The sequence below is a fragment of the Labeo rohita genome, chromosome 15 (assembly GCF_022985175.1).
Source record: "Labeo rohita strain BAU-BD-2019 chromosome 15, IGBB_LRoh.1.0, whole genome shotgun sequence".
NCBI lineage: Eukaryota > Metazoa > Chordata > Actinopteri > Cypriniformes > Cyprinidae > Labeo > Labeo rohita.
Window position 1 is genome coordinate 29,765,783 of NC_066883.1, and position 21,162 is coordinate 29,786,944.

The 21,162-nt window shown below is 31.0% G+C and overlaps 1 protein-coding gene and 2 long non-coding RNA genes across 3 annotated transcripts in view; 1 reads left to right on the forward strand and 2 right to left on the reverse strand.

The window, feature by feature from the left end:
* Nucleotides 1–973, reverse strand: part of meox2a (mesenchyme homeobox 2a) — a 15,895-nt gene extending 14,922 nt beyond the window's left edge. The window contains exon 1 of the mRNA XM_051129610.1: nt 911–973. The gene's annotated coding sequence lies outside the window, so the exon portion shown is untranslated. The remainder of the gene's footprint in view (nt 1–910) is intronic.
* LOC127177355 (uncharacterized) lies at nt 26–19,845 on the forward strand. Its single transcript, XR_007829209.1, has 4 exons — nt 26–641; nt 18,028–18,507; nt 19,462–19,498; nt 19,737–19,845. It is a non-coding gene; the product is annotated as an uncharacterized LOC127177355 (long non-coding RNA).
* On the reverse strand, nt 8,668–18,183 carry LOC127177354 (uncharacterized). The gene is made up of 3 exons (XR_007829208.1): nt 18,052–18,183; nt 16,893–16,975; nt 8,668–9,029 (listed from the first exon to the last, which is right to left on the reverse strand). It is a non-coding gene; the product is annotated as an uncharacterized LOC127177354 (long non-coding RNA).
* Nucleotides 19,846–21,162: the final 1,317 nt, after the last annotated feature.

Here is a 21,162-nt window from a genome sequence, read left to right on the forward strand (position 1 = left end):
TAGTTCACAGTGCATTAACTAATGTTAACAAACTTGTGATTTTAATAATGCATTAGTAAATGTTGAAATTAACATTAAGATTAATAAATGCTGGTAAAGTATTGTTCATTCTTAGTTCTCGTTAACTAATGTAGTTAACTAATGTTAACTAACAAACCTTAATGTGAAGTGTTAGCTTAAAATGTTTAAAATGTATAATTGTTACGTGCAGTACATACACGTAGAGTACATGTGCAGTATATAATCCAACAATACATCCCATATAAATTCACCAACTTCCCAGTAAAATGAATAAAAGATTCTTTATGGAATACACATTAGAGATAATTTGCGGCCATGGCAGTGTATCATAGCTTTAATCAGAGTAACAGTGCTCATCGCGGCCCGCACCGCTCCGGCATCGCCATTCAAGACGTCCCAAAGGTTTCACCCACAAAGACAGATGCGGTGCAACGGCACACAGAGCAGGGCCTTTCTCTGCTCACGGGTAAAAGCAGGAGAGGAAATCAGATGCCTTGTTGGGGGAAATAGCTTTAGCAGATGGGGAAAAGAGTGTGGAGTCAGGGCCTTATTTAGAGAGAGCGGAGAAGACGAGAGACGCTCATTCTCAACTCATCTCTGTCACACCGCCGACGTCTCGGGTGAGTAACACAAATTCTCTGTTTATCCTGCTAGATGATTAGGACGAATCTGGATGCTGTTCGCACAAGGTTTGTTTTCATAGGCGCTTTCACACTTTTACTATCCGTCATGCCCTCTTGCTCACAGCGGTGCCCCGTGGCATGATTTACTGAGGCCCGAACAGATCTTACACCATGCAGCTATAAAAGCAGCGATATGTGATTAAGATTGGAAGAGTTGCGTAGAAAAAAACATAACATGAGACAAAGAAAAATTAAAGATACATTACCAACTGAGAGAAATCAGTGGAGTACTTCAGCAGCTTTGAGATTTCAGTTTTGCTTTGTTAAACCTATAAAACATAAGTTACATGTATTAGAGATATTTAAATTTTATTAGAGATTCATTTTATTTTCCAGTTAAAAATAACATTGGTTAATTAAAATATGTTGATTTGTACAGTTTAAAAGACTTCTTTTTTCTTGCTATGTAAAATTTCACTTCAAAACCCTTTGAACAAACTAAAATAATTAAAAATAAATTCAAACTAAAATCCAATAGTTAGTAGTTCTCTGAGTCCTATTCTCAAAGTTATATGTAGTTATATAAAGAACAAACATATTCAAATTGATTTGGCATCAAAACATATGGGAAATATCAACTTAATCTGTAATAATGAAATAATATAATGTATAATTGTAATATAAGCAGTTTTTTAGGTTCAAATTTCTGTGAGTGAATAAGGGAAAGTGTATCTTTCGTCCAGTATTAAAAAAAATGCCCTCACTACTTTATTTTACAGTAAATCGTCCTTCATTGTGAGATTAATTTTTATAAATTATAATTTTATAAATTATTAATTTTTTATTATAATTGTATAATATAATATAATGCCTAATAATTATGATTTATAATGCATAAAATAATTGCTTTTATAATTGCATCTATAAATGTTTTTATATATATATTTATTTATTTTTTAATTTTTGAATGGTTGTAGATGAAGCATAGCTTTAAAGACAACTTCCCAAATGTATTTCAACTATTATAGTTTGACTAGTCATTGCATTTTAATATAATATAATATAATATAATATAATATAATGCCTAATAATTATGATTTACAATGCATAAAATAATTGCTTTTATAGTTGCATCTATAATTTTTTTTTTTTTTTTTTTTTTTTTTTTGTATATTTTGAATGGTTGTAGATGAAGTATAGCATCAAGGACAACTGCATTTCAACTATTATAGTTTGACTAGTCATTGCATTTTAATATAATATAATATAATATAGTACAGTATAGTATAATATAATATAATATAATGTAATATAATATAATATAATATAATATAATATAATATAGTATAATATAATATAATGCCTAATAATTATGATTTACAATGCATAAAATAATTGCTTTTATAGTTGCATCTATAATTTTTTTTTTTTGTATATTTTGAATGGTTGTAGATGAAGTATAGCATCAAGGACAACTGCATTTCAACTATTATAGTTTGACTAGTCATTGCATTTTAATATAATATAATATAATATAATATAATATAGTACAGTATAGTATAATATAATATAATATAATGTAATATAATATAATATAATATAATATAATATAATATAATATAATATAATATAATATAGTATAATATAATATAATATAATATAATATAGTATAATATAATATAATGCCTAATAATTATGATTTACAATGCATAAAATAATTGCTTTTATAGTTGCATCTATATATATATATATATTTTTTTTTTATTTATGATTTTTTTTTTTTTTTTTTTGAGTGGTTGTAGATGAAGTATAGCATCAAGGACAACTGCATTTCAACTATTATAGTTTGACTAGTAATTGCATTTTAATATAATATAATATAATATAATAAAGTATAATGCCTAATATTTATGATTTATAATGCATAAAATAATTGCTTTTATAGTTGCATCTATAATTTTTTTTTTTGTATATTTTAAATGGTTGTACATGAAGTATAGCATCAAGGACAACTGTATTTCAACTATTATAGTTTGACTAGTCATTGCATTTTAATATAATATAATATAATGTAATGTAATGTAATGTAATGTAATATAATGTAATATAATATAATAATGTATAATGCCTAATATTTATTTATAATGCATAAAATAATTGCTTTTATAGTTGCATCTACAATTTTTTTTTTTTTTTTTTTTTTTTGAATGGCTGTAGATGAAGAATAGCAGCAAGGAAAACTTCCAGCAATTGTATTTCAACCATTATAGTTTGACTAGTCAATGCATTTTGAAAAATCTCCCAACTCCATTATGCAATAAAAACACAAGACAGAACGTCACTATGAGCTTGACTATAAAACGTATTTCCCTCCAGGACACAGATTTCCTCTAAAGATTTACAAACAGCTGAAATAAAATGACGATGAGAATGAAAGTCTGTACACACTGTCAGGTCTGCATCTGTTTTACAAACGTGCACTGGAGGGTAACTGGAATTAAAAGCAGACTTCGAGAGCATATAAATATCAGATGGAAAGCTGTCATTCAGTTTGTAAAGTAAATGATATGAATTAGATGTCAGCATCAAATACAAAAGGTTTTTGTTGAAAGGTATTTTTGAGAGCTTTTAAACTCCATGGCTTTTTGTATAGTTTATTATTTGTCTTCTTAATATTCTTGCATGCATGTTTTGTCTGTTGCATAATGTATTAATGTTAATTATAGTATAGATTGCATCACTGTACTGTACATTTCTGACATGTAAACATCTGAGTCTGCTTGCCTTGAACTATAGACTTGATTTCAATTTGAGTTCTCGCATCCACATTTTTTTCCTGTTGCAGTTAAATACACTGATTCATGTCAAGTTTATCTCAAGCTGCAGTGTTATTCTGATACATAATTACATGTATGTTTAACAAACATTTGCCAATTGTAAACTGAGTAAGATTTAATGTGCAGCAGTACAATACAAATAGCTTGAATTGCACGAATGGGATTAATTATACACAGTTATAGTGCCATTGAGCTCTGAAATATTTGATGTGCTGTAAAAAAGAAACAAAAAAACATCTGGTTGACAGTTTTGCCACACTGCTGGTCATTGAACTGACATGATTCTCATATAATACATTAGGGAAAAAAAATACATTAGGAAGCATTCAGTCCTGACAGTATCACAAAGAAATCTGTCCTCTGTTAATTAAAAACGAGTGTTTGCTACCTTGTTGTCAAATTTATTTATTTATTTTTTATCCAGTTATTTTTTTCTTTTAGTCTTTAAAATTCAACTTTAAAAGATTTTGAAAAAAATATAAGTAATTAATTTAGTAAACAAATAAATAAATATTTTTTTCTTTTGGTCTTAGAAATTCAACTTCAAAAGATTTTGAATTAAATTAAATTAAAAGTTAAATTAAATGACATTAAATAAGGTTTTTCTTTCTTTTTTCTTTGAAATTCAACCATGTATTTTGAATAAAATAAAAATAAAAAAAATATATATATATATATATATATATGGTACTTTTTTTAAGAAAGTGAGTAAATAAATAAAATACGGTATTTTTTTCTTTTAGTGTTTGAAATTCAGTTTCAAAAGATTTTGAATAAAATAAAATAAAACAAATAAATAAATACATCTAAGCTCACTAAAATCAATGTAATATTCAATTGTGAACTGTGTCTCTATAAAATGTCCTTGAGTACAACAAAAGCTAATAAGGAAAAAATATGGTACTTTTGTACCCTTAGCTTTTGTTGAAAATCATACAAATATTATTTATTTTAGTTCAAATTAAATTTCCTCTACTATCCTTTTCTTATGAATATTTATTGTATGTAAATTAAATAAATAAATAATCAAGTTAGCGTTTGTTGAAAATAATCTTTTTTTAAATTAATTTTGAATTAAAATGTATTTTTCTTATAAATATTTTTAAATAAATAAATAATTAATCTACTCTTACAAATGCAATGTTCAGTTGTTTTCTGTGCCTCTCTTAAAAAATACAACTAAATTCTTTTTGCACCCCTAGCTTTTGTTGAAAGTCATACAAATATTATTTATTTTAGTTAAAATGAAATTTCCTCCACTATCCTTTCCTTATAAATATTTATTATATGTAAATGAATAAATAAGCAAGCTAGCGTTTGTTGAAAACAATCACTTTTTTTTTTGAGTAATTTTGATTTAAAATTTATTTTTCTTATAAATATTTTTAAATAAATAAATAATCTACGCTTACAAATGCAATGTTCAATTGTTATCTGTGCCTCTAAAATGTCCTGCGCCTCTCTAAGCTCATAAGAAAAAAATGTGGTACTTTTTGTACCCCTAGCTTTTGTTGAAAATCATACAAATATTATTTATTTTAGTTAAAAAAAAATTTCCTATACTATCCTTTCCTTATAAATATTTATTGCATGTAAATAAATAAATAAAGCAAGCAAGCTATCATTTGTTGAAAATAATCAATTTTTTTAAATTAATTTTGAATTAAAATTTATTTTCTTATAAATATTTTTAAATAAATTAATAAATAAATAATCTATGTTTACAAATGCAATGTTAAATTGTTTTCTGTGCCTCTCTAAAAAGTACATAAGAAAAAAAGCTAAAAAGCTCATAAGAAAAAAATATGGTATTTTTTGTACCCCTAGCTTTTGTTGAAAATCATACAAATATTATTTATTTTAGTTAAAATGAAATTTTCTCTACTACCCTTTGCTTAAATATTTATTGTGTGTAAATAAATAAATAAAGCAAGCAAGCTAGCGTTTGTTGAAAATAATTTAAAAAATGTAATTAATTTTGAATTAAAATGTATTTTTCTATAAATAAATAAATAAATAATCTACGCTTACAAATGCAATGTTCAATTGTTTTCTGTGCCTCTCTAAAATGTCCTGCGCCTCTTTAAAAAGTACAACAAAAATGTGTAAATAAATAAATAAATAAATAAATAAATAAAGCAAGCAAGCTAGCGTTTGTTGAAAATAATCCCAAAAAAATTATTTTAATTAATTTTGAATTAAAATACATTTTTCTTATAAATATTTTTAAATAAATAAATAGTCTACGCTTAAAAATGCAATGTTCAATTGTTTTCTGTGCCTCTCTAAAATGTCCTGCGCCTCTCTAAAAAGTACAACAAAAGCTCATAAGAAAAAAATATGGTACTTTTTGTGCCCCTAGCTTTTGTTGAAATTTATTTATTTTAGTTAAAACAAAAATTCCTCTACTATCCTTTCCTTATAAATATTTATCGCATGTAAATAAATAAATAAATAAGCAAGCTAGCATTTGTTGAAAATAATACAAATATGTTTTAATTAACTTTGAATTAAAATGTATTTTTCTTATAAATATTTTTTAATAAATAAATAATCTACGATTACAAATGCAATGTTCAATTGTTTTCTGTGCCTCTCTAAAAAGTACAACAACAGCTCATGGGAAAAAAAATATGGTAGTTTTGTACCCCTAGCTTTTTTTGAAAATCATACAAATATTTCTGGTTTGAATTTAAATGGAATTTAAATATCTTTTTCTTATAAATATTTATTGTAAATAAATAAAATCAGATTATAAATGCCCTAAAAATATGTTACTTTTACACCTCTAGCTTTTGTTGAAAATCATGCAAATATTTTTGAAGGTAACACAATTAAAATTCAAATCTCAGTTTAATATGTTTTGAATTTTACAAACAACTGTACTTGTTAAATTAACAACTAACCTTTATTAATAAACGAGCTGCTCTAGTTCACCCCACACACACACACAAACACACTTGGGATGAGCACTGATGTTGTCTACAAAACCCAGCAGCCACGGATTCCACTGGCGCATTATGAATGTGTCCTCCGAGATGATCAGGGAGGTGTGCTTTACACACTGACTGAACGCAGTAAAAAGCCTCCATGCTATTCGTTGTGTTGGTGGTACAATTTGCGTCTAATAAATCATGAAAGTATTTGACTGTAAAATCCGACTCTCTCTGCTGTTTGTCACACGCTCCAATTAGTTTTGTCGCGCCCACCGGCTTCTCCGGCCACAAACGGTTTTGAAGACCGTAACAGCCAAATACATCACTAAAAGTCTCTTGTACCCCCCGGTCCACCATACTGTTTTAATAAATCCTTTCATTTCAAAAAGTGAAGTCAACATTTTATGATTTAATGGCTTCCTTCTCGCTGTCGGTGCCTATGACGAAGGCCAAGTCCCAGATTGCTGGAGACTCCCTGTCCCTAATAGGGGGCTTGGGAGGTTTCTTCCTATAGCGGACTAATGGATTCTCAATGTGAGGGTAGAACTTCATCAGGAAAAATGTTGGACTCTCACTTTATACCCTATTCCAAGGTTTATGTGGCATTCAAGTTGAAGTATGATGGCCATTAATCTATACCGTTTGTCCTTAGTATTTTTAATATGTAAATAGCCTTGCTGACCTCTACTGGTGTGTTATCGTGTGAACTGCCAGGTTAGACTGCTGGAGTTATTTTATTTTATTTTATTTTTTTGTCACTAATCAAATATGCTGCTTATTAAAGAAAAGGGAGGAGAGGAATACTAAAAAAATGATTAATTTAAATTTAAATTGCTCAAACTGTTATGCAGATTTGAGTGAAATTTTTTTATTGTTATTATTATTATTTAATACAAATAAAATAATTTTACTAGGGGCTTTAGACTTTCGACCCCAATGTATATGAACCTTCAGATACAAAATATTGAAAAATTATATGACATAACCACAGCACTTAATAAACCCACATTTAAATTAATTAATTGTATTATTTAATTATAATAAAGTATAATTGAATTAAATAAATATTTAATAATAAATAAAATATTTAATTAATAATAATAATTAACTCAATATTTCATTAGATTTAATTTAATTGTATTTTAGTATAATTAAATTCATAAAAAACTAAATGTAGTGCGGACCCAAATTATTCATAGGTGTGTAGGATAAAAGTGTTATATAAACTAGAAATATATTTTAAAAAATCTTGCATACCACTTAAACTTGCATGATCACAAAAATATTTACTTTTTTTCTTTTAATTTTTAACAATTTTTTTTAAATTTTGAATAGTGTGCAGGATTTATATATTTCATCATTAAATTCTAAAATAAAATGAAAAATAAAAAAAAATGTAAATGTGGGTTTGTGAAGTGTGATAAATATTACATTGTTAAATTAATTAAAATAATATATATTTTTTTAGATTTTTTAAATAAGTAATATTATATTTATAAACCTGGAAAGGCACATTTTACAACAATAAATACAGAATAAATTCATAATAAATAAAGCAAGGAAAAAAACAAAGCAAAAAGAACAGTAATATTATTAAATTATTTAAAAGTTTTAAAAAATGAAAGAAATTACTTTTATTCAACGAGAATGCATTAAATTGATCAGTGACAGTAAAGACATTTCTATTTTTTTTTAAAAAATGCTGAAAATATTGATATAATATATAATAAGAATGATTTCTGAATGTGACACTGAAGACAGGAGTAACTTGCATCACAAGAATAAATTGCATTTTGACATTAAATTAGAAAGCATTTTAAATTGTAATAATTCACAAAATGAGTTTTAAATGTAAATGTGGGTTTATGGAGTGTAGTAAATATTACATTGTTAAATAAGTTACATTTAAAATGTATTTTTTTCTATCAATAGACCATATAATCTCATCTTCTTTTTAATCATTTCATGCATTTAGTTTTTTAACGCCATAAATTATAAATGTTTGCGTATACAAACTTTCTTCTGTTTAGCAACTGTTTTATTTTTAAGCACCATAAAATAAGTAAAATATCAAAAAATACTATGATATATATTGACAGCATAATTATGTTTGTCCACAGTGGCGGATACGCTACCACTAAACGCCTCTTTGGTATGGCAAACACCATTTCCATTAAACAGACGTGCATCACCCGTCAAGACAGAGCCAAGCTAAAATAGCAGGTTAACCTCCTTAAACTGTCAGTCATATTGTGATCCAGCCCAGCAGAACTCAGTGACCCATGCATATTTTGTCCTCACTGGGGTCAAACACACACACATACACAGGAGTTCTCAAGGGAGGCATTACTTTGGCTGTTCTTGCCTGAGAGTGGGAAGTGGAGCTCTTGAGCATTTCCCCATTTTGCTGCAAGACAATCCCATCATCCTCTAATCAAGCCTGCGGTTTAATAGCCAGCTCCAACTCAATCCCATCTTCATCCTCGTGCAAGGGTCGTGACGCAGGCTCGGGACAATTGACGGATATTGAAACACTTCGGCATCCACTTGAAAGTCCCGATCGCTCCTGCCAGATCAGTCAGCGCTGAGCTTGCGTTACCTCAGACTGCGTTCTGCAAAGACATGGCAAGTTGTGTTGGCATATGTGTGGCTGCTTACTTTTTCTTGTCTTACTTCACTTTTTTACTTATTATTTACTCACCCTCATCCAAACATATATGCTGTTATTTTTCTGGAACATATATGGAGAAATTTTGAGTTCCAAAAAACATCCAAAAAGAAGAAATCAAATCTGACTAAAAAATTTCAAATAAATATTACTTAATTTTTAAGTTTTTTTTAAAAGCGTTTTTTTTTTTTTTCTCTTAATTCTGACACAAATAATTTTAGAATTGCAAGATACTGTATAAAGTCAGAATTTTGAGATTTAAAGAAATGTGCAACTTGCAAATCTGAGAAGTAAAGTCAGAATTGTGTGAGATATAAACTTGCAAATGCAAGAAAAGAAATGTGATCAATTTGCAATTACCTTTTCTATTTTTATTCTATGGTGGAAACAAAAAATCTGAATTGCACAATCTAAACAATCTAAAATCTAAAAAAGAGCAGAATTGCGAGACGTAAACTTGGAATTTTGAAAAACAGACAACTGCAAGATGTAAATTTGGAATTTTGAGGAAAAAGGCAGAATTGCGAGATGTAAACTCGGAAATTTAAGAAAAAAGGCAGAATTGCAAGATTTAAACTTGGAATTTTGAAAGAAAGACAATTGCGAGATGTAAATTCGGAATTTTGAGAACAAGAGTAGAATTGCGAGACGTAAACTCGGAATTTCAGGAAAAAAAAAAGACAATTGCGAGATGTAAATTCAGAATTTTGAGGAAAAAAGGCAGAATTGCGAGGTGTAAATTCGGAATTTTGAGAAAAGAAGAGCAGAATTGCGAAACGTAAACTCGGAATTTTGAAAAAAGGCAATTGTGAGATGTAAATTCAGAATTTTGAGGAAAAAAGGCAGAATTGCGAGATGTAAACTCGAAAATTTGAAAAAAGACAGAATTGCGAGATGTAAACTCGAAAATTTGAAAAAAGACAGAATTGCGAGATGTAAACTTGGAATTTTGAGAAAAAGAGCAGAATTGCGAGATGTAAACTCAGAATTTTGAGAAAAAGACAATTGCGAGATGTAAACTCTGAATTTTGAGGAAAAAATACAGAACTGCGAGATGTAAACTTGGAATTTTGAGAAAAAAGCCAGAATTGCGAGATGTAAATTCGGAATTTTAAGAAAAGATGAGCAAAATTGCGAGACGTAAACTTGGAATTTCGAAAAAAAAAAAAAAAGACAATTGGGAGATGTAAATTCAGAATTTTGAGGAAAAAAGGCAGAATTGCGAGATGTACACTCAGAATTTTGAGAAAAACAATTGCGAGATGTAAATTCGGAATTTTGAGAAAAGAAGAGCAAAATTGCGAGACGTAAACTCGGAATTTTGAAAAAAAAAAAAGACAATTGGGAGATGTAAACTCAAAATCTTGAGAAAAAGAGCAGAATTGCGAGACATAAACTCGGAATTTTGAGAAAATAAGAGCAAAACTGCAAGATGTAAACTCAAAATCTTCAGAAAAAGAGCAGAATTGCGAGATGTAAACTCGAAAATTTGAGAAAAAGACAGAATTGCGAGATGTAAACTCAGAATTTTGAGAAAAAGACAATTGCGAGATGTAAACTCTGAATTTTGAGAACAAGAGCAGAATTGCGAGATGTAAATTCAGAATTTTGAGAAAAAAAGAGCAAAATTGTGAGATGTAAACTCAGAATTTTGAGGAAAAAATACAGAATTGCGAGATGTAAACTTGGAATTTTGAGAAAAAGAGCAGAATTGCGAGATGTAAACTCAGAATTTTGAGAAAAAGACAATTGCGAGATGTAAACTCTGAATTTTGAGAACAAGAGCAGAATTGCGAGATGTAAATTCAGAATTTTGAGAAAAAAAGAGCAAAATTGTGAGATGTAAACTCAGAATTTTGAGGAAAAAATACAGAATTGCGAGATGTACACTTGGAATTTTGAGAAAAAAGCCAGAATTGCGAGATGTAAATTCGGAATTTTAAGAAAAGATGAGCAAAATTGCGAGACGTAAACTCGGAATTTTGAAAAAAAAAAGACAATTGGGAGATGTAAATTCAGAATTTTGAGGAAAAAAGGCAGAATTGTGAGATGTAAACTCAGAATTTTGAGAAAAACAATTGCGAGATGTAAATTGGGAATTTTGAGAAAAGAAGAGCAAAATTGCGAGATGTAAACTCAAAATCTTGAGAAAAAGAGCAGAATTGCGAGACATAAACTCAGAATTTTGAGAAAAGAAGAGCAAAACTGCAAGATGTAAACTCAAAATCTTCAGAAAAAGAGCAGAATTGCGAGATGTAAACTCGAAAATTTGAGAAAAAGACAGAATTGCGAGATGTAAACTCAGAATTTTGAGAAAAAGACAATTGCGAGATGTAAACTCTGAATTTTGAGAACAAGAGCAGAATTGCGAGATGTAAATTCAGAATTTTGAGAAAAAAAGAGCAAAATTGTGAGATGTAAACTCAGAATTTTGAGGAAAAAATACAGAATTGCGAGATGTAAACTTGGAATTTTGAGAAAAAAGCCAGAATTGCGAGATGTAAATTCTGAATTTTAAGAAAAGATGAGCAAAATTGCGAGACGTAAACTCGGAATTTTGAAAAAAAAAAAGACAATTGGGATATGTAAATTCAGAATTTTGAGGAAAAAAGGCAGAATTGCGAGATGTAAACTCAGAATTTTGAGAAAAACAATTGCGAGATGTAAATTCGGAATTTTGAGAAAAGAAGAGCAAAATTGCAAGATGTAAACTCAAAATCTTCAGAAAAAGAGCAGAATTGCGAGACATAAACTCAGAATTTTGAGAAAAGAAGAGCAAAACTGCAAGATGTAAACTCAAAATCTTCAGAAAAAGAGCAGAATTGCGAGATGTAAACTCGAAAATTTGAGAAAAAGACAGAATTGCGAGATGTATACTTTAAATTTTGAGAAATAGAGCAGAATTGCGAGATGTAAACTCAGAATTTTGAGAAAATGGCTATTGCAACATGCAAACTTGGAATTTTGAGAACAAGAGCAGAATTATGAGATATAAATTCAGTATTTTAAGAAAAAATGCAGAACTGCTAGATGTAAACTCAGAATTTTGAGAAAAAGAGCCGAATTGTGAGATGTAACCTGAGAGAATGTAATAAGGAAAACTGAAAAACTGGCTATAAAAATTTAAATAAATATTACTTTAAAAAAATAAAATAAATAAAAAAAGCGTTTTTGTCCTACATCACATGGAATTTTGTGAAATATAAAAGCTGCTATATATTTTCATATATAAAGGCTCATTTATTCTATGCATAAACGTGGAAAGACACATTTTTGTTTGAATTCAAATGTATTAGTATAGCAATAAATAAAGAATGAAAAATTAGCAAAATGAAACAGTAAGGTATGAGAATTAAGCAAGAAAAGTCATTGTTTATGAACAATAAAATGGGTATACCTCAAGGTTCAATATTAGGCCCGCTGCTTTTTAGTCTGTTTATAAACGACATATATGGTAATTGATGATACGGTAATTTACATATCTGTAAAATGGAGAGAATATTCCTGTGGCTCAGTGAAAATCACCTCACTTTGAACATAAAGAAAACCGTTTTTGTGTGTTTCTCTAATAAAAAGCAAAAAGAACACAGAAAAACAAGTGGTGCAAAATGAAGAAACAGAGGAGGAAGATGAATTCAAGTTTCTTAAAGTCTTAGATTCGCAACTCAAATCTGATAAACATAAAAAGAAACTCTCAAAAACTCTAAAATCTTTTTTTCCCATTAAACTTTTTAGCCTGGATCCTAGTTTGAAATGAAATAGACTTATGAGCATATACTGTGGATTAGCATAAGACGCTTTCATCCACGATCTCTATCTGTGTACTAAGGGAAATATCAGTGAATCCCACTGAGTTTGCAATGTCAGTCTGATTACCCACACCATAATAATACACAGAATTATAAATCAATCTCAACATGTTGACAGCTAAATGATTCAAAATGCCAAGTTGCTGAAATAAAAAAGATATGATGTTGAAGATTTGTATGAGCAAATAGTCAAAACCACTAAATGTCCAGTGATTTCAGCACCCTTTGCTTCATATTAGTATCAGTCGCACCATCGCTTGCTTTGGCCTGAGTTTTTTTGACACATGATTAATCTCAGGCGAGTTTTACTGAGTGTATGAGGGTTACATAAGCAGGGCGGGAGAATGAAGCGTAAGGTTTAAACGGAAGAGACAGATCCAGGTCCAGCCCCTATCCAGACCCTCTCCAGAGATTCATTAAGGACAGAGAGCGAGGGAAAGAAACTTCCTGTCTGACCCAACATCTGCCTGGCTGCTCCGAGACAGAGATGAGGAATATTTGTAAGGGACAAAAAGAAAATCTCTATAAAGCTTTTTTATAATAGTTAATTTCCCTGCACATTGCAGATGTGGATGACTGTAGCGCACAAAAAAATCAGTGGAACTTCACTTCACGGAGACATCCCTCATTGTCAGGTCGCTTGGCCGAGTTTGAATACAATTCGTGATTTAGGGAACAATAGGGAGCTCTGTCAGACAGACGGGGGCGTAGAATAACTTCTCACCGGAAAGCGGAGCGTAGGACGATCTCAAAGGGACGCGAGCGTGCTTCATTAGAACTGCATTATGAAACAATGAAACAAGATTCTCCACTTTCACTGGAATTTGGAAATTCGAACAGACATTTGCCAAGCATGTGTTAGTCCGCTTTCCAAGGCAGAACAAAGCAGGAAAAATCAAAACTCTAGATTCCAAGACATTTTCACAGGAAATGGAGTCGTCCGCACGTGGATGTTGCAGAAATGCTAGGGATCGCAAAACGCGTGTAAAAACACTCACCTAAAAGTGAGAAGCAGCTATAAAGAGACGCCTGGAAAGCATGGGGTGTAAATTTGGGCCCATAAGAACAGATCTGTGTAATTTGTTGAGTCACACCCATGATATCATCTAGGAAAACTTCCACTTTTTTTAATCACTTTATTTTAATTATCAAAGCATAAATGAAAAAAAAAAAACGAATTACTGATTACAGTTTCCACAAAAATGTTAAGCATAATTAATGGAAGCTTGTTTGTAGGTTTACAGCTCACATTTCTATCAATTATGAGCAAAAAAAATCTGAATTCCAAGATACTGTATGCACCTTTTTCTTCCTGTAAGAGTGGGAGCTGTCATTTGTAAATTTTATGGGTCTGGCCTTCTGCTTTCATCTTCGTCCAGCTATTTTAGCTGTACAAAACAGTTTGTTTTGCTGCTTGATATTGCACATTTGTGTGTCTTACCATACTAATTTAACGTATTATCTTAATTATGAGCACACTGGTTTGTAATACAAACAGTTTTATCATTTACTGCATGTTATTATTCTTCTCATTATTTTCCTGTAGTGGCTAATGAACCGGAAATCTCACCCATAGGCTTACTTATAAAATCAGAATTTTGAGATTTAGAGAAATTTGCAAGTCAGAATTGTGCGATATAAACTTGCAATTGCAAGAAAACAATGTTATTGTATGGTGGAAACAAAAAATCTGTAGTGCAAGACTCATTCAATTCAGAAAAAAGAAAATCAGGGTTGCTGTATTACGTTTTTAGATCAATCGACACGTGAACCCACTGTCTTTTCTTCTTTACTTAAACCACGGGAACAAAACATAAATGAACATAACAACGTATTTTATTTAAACTGCGGTCCACCACAGTTAATCTACTCTCCTGTGATTTGTTTGTCGAATGGTGGTTTCTGCGCTACGATTGGTCAGATCGCCTGTCAATCAAGCTGTTTGTGAAGTCAATTTTGAGAATAATTTTAAGAAAAAGGCAGAATTGTCTGATGTCAATTTAGAATTTTGAAAAAAAAGAGGCAGAATTACGAGATGTTAGCTCAGAATTTTGTTAAAAAAGGAGAATTACAAGATGTTAGCTCAGAATTCTGAGAAAAAAGGCAGAATTAAGAGATGTTTGCTCTGAATTTTGAGAAAAAGGCAGAATTGCAAGATCTACACTGAGAATTCTGAAAAAAAAAAATAGAATTACAAATTTAGAATTACGAAAAAATGCAGAATCGTGAGATGTTAGCTCAGAATTTTGTTTTAAAAAGGGAGAATTACAAGATGTTAGCTCAGAATTCTGAGAAAAAAAGCAGAAATAGGAGATGTAAACTTAGAATTCAGAGAAAAAAGGCAGAACTGCAAGATGTTAACTCAGATTTCTGAGAAAAAATGCAGAACTGGGAGATGTTTGCTCTGAATTTTGAGAAAAAGGCAGAATTGCAAGATCTAAACTGAGAATTCTGACAAAAAAAAGTAGAATTATGAATTTAGAATTACGAAAAAATGCAGAATCGTGAGATGTTAACTCAGAATTCTGAGGAAAAAAGGGCAGAATTACAACATGCAAACTTGAAATCCAGAGGGAAAAAAGGCAGAATTATGAGATGTTCACTCAGATGTTTGAGAAAAGGGCAGAACTGAAAGATCTGAAATCTGAGAAAAAGGCAGAATTGCAAGATCTAAAATCAGAATTCTGACAAAAAAAGACAGACTGCGAGATGTAAACTCAGGATTCTAAGAATAAAGTAAGAATTGTGAGACGGAATTCTGAGGAAAAAAGTAAGTTATGAGATATGAACTCAGAATTGCAAGACGTAAACTCATAATCACAAGAATTATGGTGTTTACATCTAACAGCATTAATGTACACCATGTAACACCATTAGTGTTAATGTATGTTTTTGTTTTTCTCAAAAATGTAAGACGACAAGTCAGAATTGTAAGCTAAAAAGGTGCAATTACCTTTTTATATCTTTTGGCAGAAATGGGCTTCAGTATTGATAGTGTACTTTTTAATCAAACATATTGTAATTTTTGGTACTGTTCTTTCAAATACAAAGTAAAAAATGTGTTAAAACAATCATTACCTCTTCTTTTCTCATTTGCTTTTCTTTCTCATGAAATGCCAGCCTTGAATTTCGTGGATTCTCCCATCTCAATCTGGTGTTCTGTTCCTGAGAGCAACAAACTGTGCTGACAGTGTCACAAATCAAGCAGATGAATTATTTACTGCACTCTCACACTTTCACATCAGTCACAGAGAGCACAAAGGCAAATCCTGTTGCTGTGTAATCAAGACATCATTATCCTTCCACCTTCATAAATAAACAGTTTAAAAAGACGGGCGGAAGCAGATAATGAACGTGTCTCTGAGTGTGTGTGCATGTCGAAGTTCGCCAAGACACGAAGGCCTCTGAATCCCTCGATGCTTTTGCCACAATTGTGGTGTATTGTGTAAATAATGCTGATCAAACGCCCCACACTATGCAATTTTCTCTCTAAATGAAGTGTATCCCATTTATCGAGCCTTTTGATTAGTCAAAATGAAATGTGCTTATCAGACATTGAGCTATAGTTTAGCATTTGTCATTGCAGATAAAACATCTGACAAAGGCCAGATGCAAACTTGCATCTTCTAAATGAGCACCACAACTCAAGGTGCACTATCCACTATGTCAAAAAACAGACAAGAGACTCACAATCCTGACAAAATGACTACTGATCTGATCATTCAAAACAGACCTCCAAAAGTCAAACAGAATTCCCTTTACAACAAACTTGGGCTGAAGAAAACAACATCCTTTCCAACTCAGATAATATCCTAAAGGACAAAAACCTAAATTATTGGCTTTGACATTGCGGAGAGGGAGCGTAAGCTTCTGAGGTTAAGGCAGGGAAAGCGGCCGAGCATGTCTTGTGTTTTACAGTCCGTACTGTATGTTTCTCTCACAGAGTTTGGATTTATTTTAGTTTCTCAATAGCAGGACATAAATCACCCCTGTCTTACCCTCTCTCACTGTGTTTGTGCATCGCTTCTCGCTCTCTTTCTTTTCTTCCACACAATCCTGTCTTCTTTTTCCAGTATGTTCACTGTAAAAAACACACAAAAGTTTTAATTTTACATTTAAAATTACAGTAGAAATCTGCTGACACAAACAGACATTTTAAGCATGAACTGATCATTTAATACTTAAAAGAGAAGAGAAAAATCATTTTGAATATAATTTTGTTTAATACATTTACATCAGTATGCCCAATGCAAAAATTGAATATGAATTTATGAAAAATATTAAGTAATTTACCAACCTACTTTAACTTATCCTGTGTTGTACAATAAAATGTACTTATATAATTGCTATAAGTGGTCAAATAAAAAGCTACATATTTATTTGAAGTCATCCTAACTGGCTTTATAAACAATATACAATGCAATAATGCAATAAACATCAAACAAATAAGTACTTATAATATAACAAAACACCATGATGTGCATAATAATACTAGAAAATAACATATTTGGCCTTTTACTGTTTTTCCATTGTAAGTAATCATATTCTAACTTGTGTTATTTACAAAATTAAACAATATTTTACTCTAAAAGAACACTTATGGTCATGTTATGTATTCTTGTTCATTTATATAATACATTTCCTCCATAAATTATGATAAATCATAGCTTTTACTATCCAAACCATACTTCTTATAATATTTTACAACACAGTTATATGTATCATCCCATTAAATCTAATATAATTTTACAGAATATGGTAAATTACATAAAGATATCATCCACCTTATTTTTCCCGTAAGGACTGGTTGGCTTCCGGTGTCTTCCCCTTCCAGCTAACGTTATTTTTAGTCATGTAAAACACTGTTTTGCTTCTTGCTACTGCAAACTGGTGCTTTTTACAATAGTATTTCAATGTATTGTCTTAGTTATAAACACACTGGGTTGTAGAACAAACTATTTTAGCGTTCATTACACTTTATTATTATTCTCGTTAAATTACTTCCCTACTACGCTAACGAAGCGGAAGTCTCGCACATTCACAGAAAACGGCTTACTTACGCGTTGAAAAATAAGGTGGATAAACAACGTATTAATGTTAATGTTTTTATGTATTACTATTATTCTTTTTCAGGTAATCTGGTGTAGACTGACTCACTCCACAACGATTCACCGAATCTCTATCTCCGTGATCGAAGCAGGGATGTGTCTGTCTCCTTCAGGAAAGGTCCTGTTTTTCCTCATAAGGAAGAATTAGCCTCTCAGACATTACCACAGCGAGCCTGCGGCGTGCAGCTTTAGGGCGAGTGTTTCCCTGCTTCACCACAGTCTGAGGCCCAACGGCCCCCGTCCTGCCCTTTAATTAGATTACCCAACATTCCCAATTTCGTCGGGCGACGCGTTGGGCAGCTCTTAGCTTTAGAGAGTCGTAATACGGTGTCTTAAAGAGAGGAAATGACCTAAATGGCTGTCGGACACGATTTTGTTACAGCCGATGGTGTGCTGACAAAAATCACATCTGTGAAATCACAGGCGTCAGGATTTAAAAACGCTTGCTGAAATGACGCTTCGTGCCGTGCTGTGACTGAACAGAATGGAGAGACGTCATTGGAAGGTTTTTGAACAAGAAAGCCTGTTTTTAATATATAGTATAGTCAATACACAGTAATTAAAGTCAGTGGAGTCCATTGACTTTAACTGTCAAGGACATAGACTACCAGTCAAAAGGTTTTGAATAGTAAGATTTTAAATGTTTTTTAAAGAAGTCTCTTCTGCTCACCTAACCTGTATTCATTTGATCCAAAGCACAGAAAAACAGTAAAATTCTGAAATATTGTTACTATATAAAATAGCTGTTTTCTATTTGAATATATTTTAAAATGTAATTTATTCCTGTGATTTCAAAGCTTGAATTTTTAACATTATTACTCCAGTCACATGATCCTTCAGAAATCATTCTAATATTCTGATTTGCTTATCTGAAATAGAAATCTATTGTGACATTATAAATGTCTTTTGATCAATTTAAAGCATCCTTGCTAAAAAAAAAGTATTAATTTCTATCATTTCTTTAAAAAAAATTGTTTTAAAAAAAAAGCTTTTTAATTGAGATAAATGCTGATCATTGGATCTTTCTATTCATCAAAGAATCGTGAAAAAAAATCAACTGTTTTAAATATTGATAATAATAATAATAATAATAAATCATTTTTGATCAGCAAATCAGCATATTAGAATGATTTCTGAAGGATCATGTGACACTGAAGACTGGAGTAATGATGCTGAAAATTCAGCTTTGATCACAGGAATAAATTACATTTAAAAAAATATTCAAATAGATAACAGTTATTTAGTTAAAAAAAAAGTACAAATATTTTTTAAAAATGTTAAAAAAAAATTTGAAAAATGTTTCAAAAGTTTTTTCTGTACTTTGAATCTAATAAATGCAGACTTGGTGAGCAGAATTACCTTCTTTTAAAAAACATTAAAAATCTTACTGTTCAAAAACTTTTGACTGGCAGCATAAACATCTGAAACATTTCTCAAAATATCTATTTTTGTATTTCAGTAAATGAAGGACCATCACACATATTTGGAACATGAGGGTGAGTAAATCAAAGAATTTTCATTTTTATACAAATACAGTTTCACAGCTTATTTAAAGGAAAATTAGAGGAAACTCAACCTTTAAGGTTAATGCCTTCATCATCAACTTAGCCTGGCAAATGACAACTTTAAACTATGAAACATGGCCAAAAACAACACCGTAAAGCCTTCACAAATTCAAATTTACACGTGTCAGGCATGTAGATAATTCTCAAGAGGGTGTCTCTGATTTCACAGGAGAGAGGTGCTGAATTAGAGTGATGTTCGGTCATTAATCATCATTGCAACACCAAAGAAGGCAACTGAACAGACCACAAGGCATGTTTGAGACCTCTCCACACATCAGCTAAAACATTACGAAAAAAAAAACAACCTATATATATATATATATATATATATATATATAGATAGATAGATAGATAGATAGATAGGTAGGTAGCTATTGTAATTGGACCTGAAGGTCTTTTTCTAAGATGCTATAGTAAACAGTTCCTCAAAACATGATGAAAGAATGTCTTCTTGGTCTAATAATCCTCAAAAGTTCCAGCTCTATGAGACGAGCCAGAAAAATACACCAGAAAATCTGCAAGCAAACCATAAGAAACTGATGAACGTCAAGAACGGAGCAAAACCCTGCCGTTGCTTCATCCACCCCGGCACCACATGCATTTTACATGGTGCAGCTCCGCCAGAGGAAAACGAGCGAAACCTCTCTCATGCATAAATATGGCGAGCGCTTACTTGACCGTTTCACAGCTGTTCCTGGTTAGCGGTTTTCTCAGAACGTTTCACACGAACTCTCAGAGCTGTACGAGCAAATGAACATGAATCATATTGTCTAAAACTAATCCAGACATGCCATTGTACTGCAACCTCAGAGGATGCTGGTGTGTAATGCGGGTAAACCAGATAAATCAAACAGAGAAATTCAGGGGGATAAAATAAATCATTGTTATATTTGCCAGTCATTTCTTTGACACATGCTTTCTAGATTTCAACAGTAGAAACTGGCCTTTTCAAAACTGATAATCAGCATATTAGAATGATTTCTGAAGGATCACGTGACACTGAAGACCGGAGTAATGGTTGCTTTGCCATCACAGGAATAAATAAAACTAGATTACAGTTATTTTAAACTTTATTATGCTGTATTTTTGTTTAAATAAATGAGGGTTAACATTAGATTTGTTTGCAAAACAAAACTTTTGAATGGTAGTGTGTTAGTGTAATTGGCCTTGCTATGGATATCTTCCAAACATATTGATATGGTCAGTACCCTTTTGTCCATGTAATGATCGTCAAAAGGATAAAGTGTAAACCTGATCCTCTCACTCTTGTTCCATCTTAAGTCTTTCCAGAAATGTCCATGACATGTTGCTGAACATCTGAAAGGTTAATCCATCTCAGTCAAAACCTCAGACTTCACACAGAGCTACGCTCTCGGTACCCCGCTGGCAGCCGAAAAACCCACGCACTCACCTTCAGATGCGAACATGCAGAAATGTGGAATGAATTAAACAGCTAAAAAATAGAGTTTGGTTAAGCCAAAAAAAAGTTATGCAAGCGAAGGTGACAGAAACTGTTTGTTTGAATGAATGAAGCACTAAAGCGGTTGCATATTTTTTTACTAGAACTTAATTGTAGAAATAACTCAAAGACACAC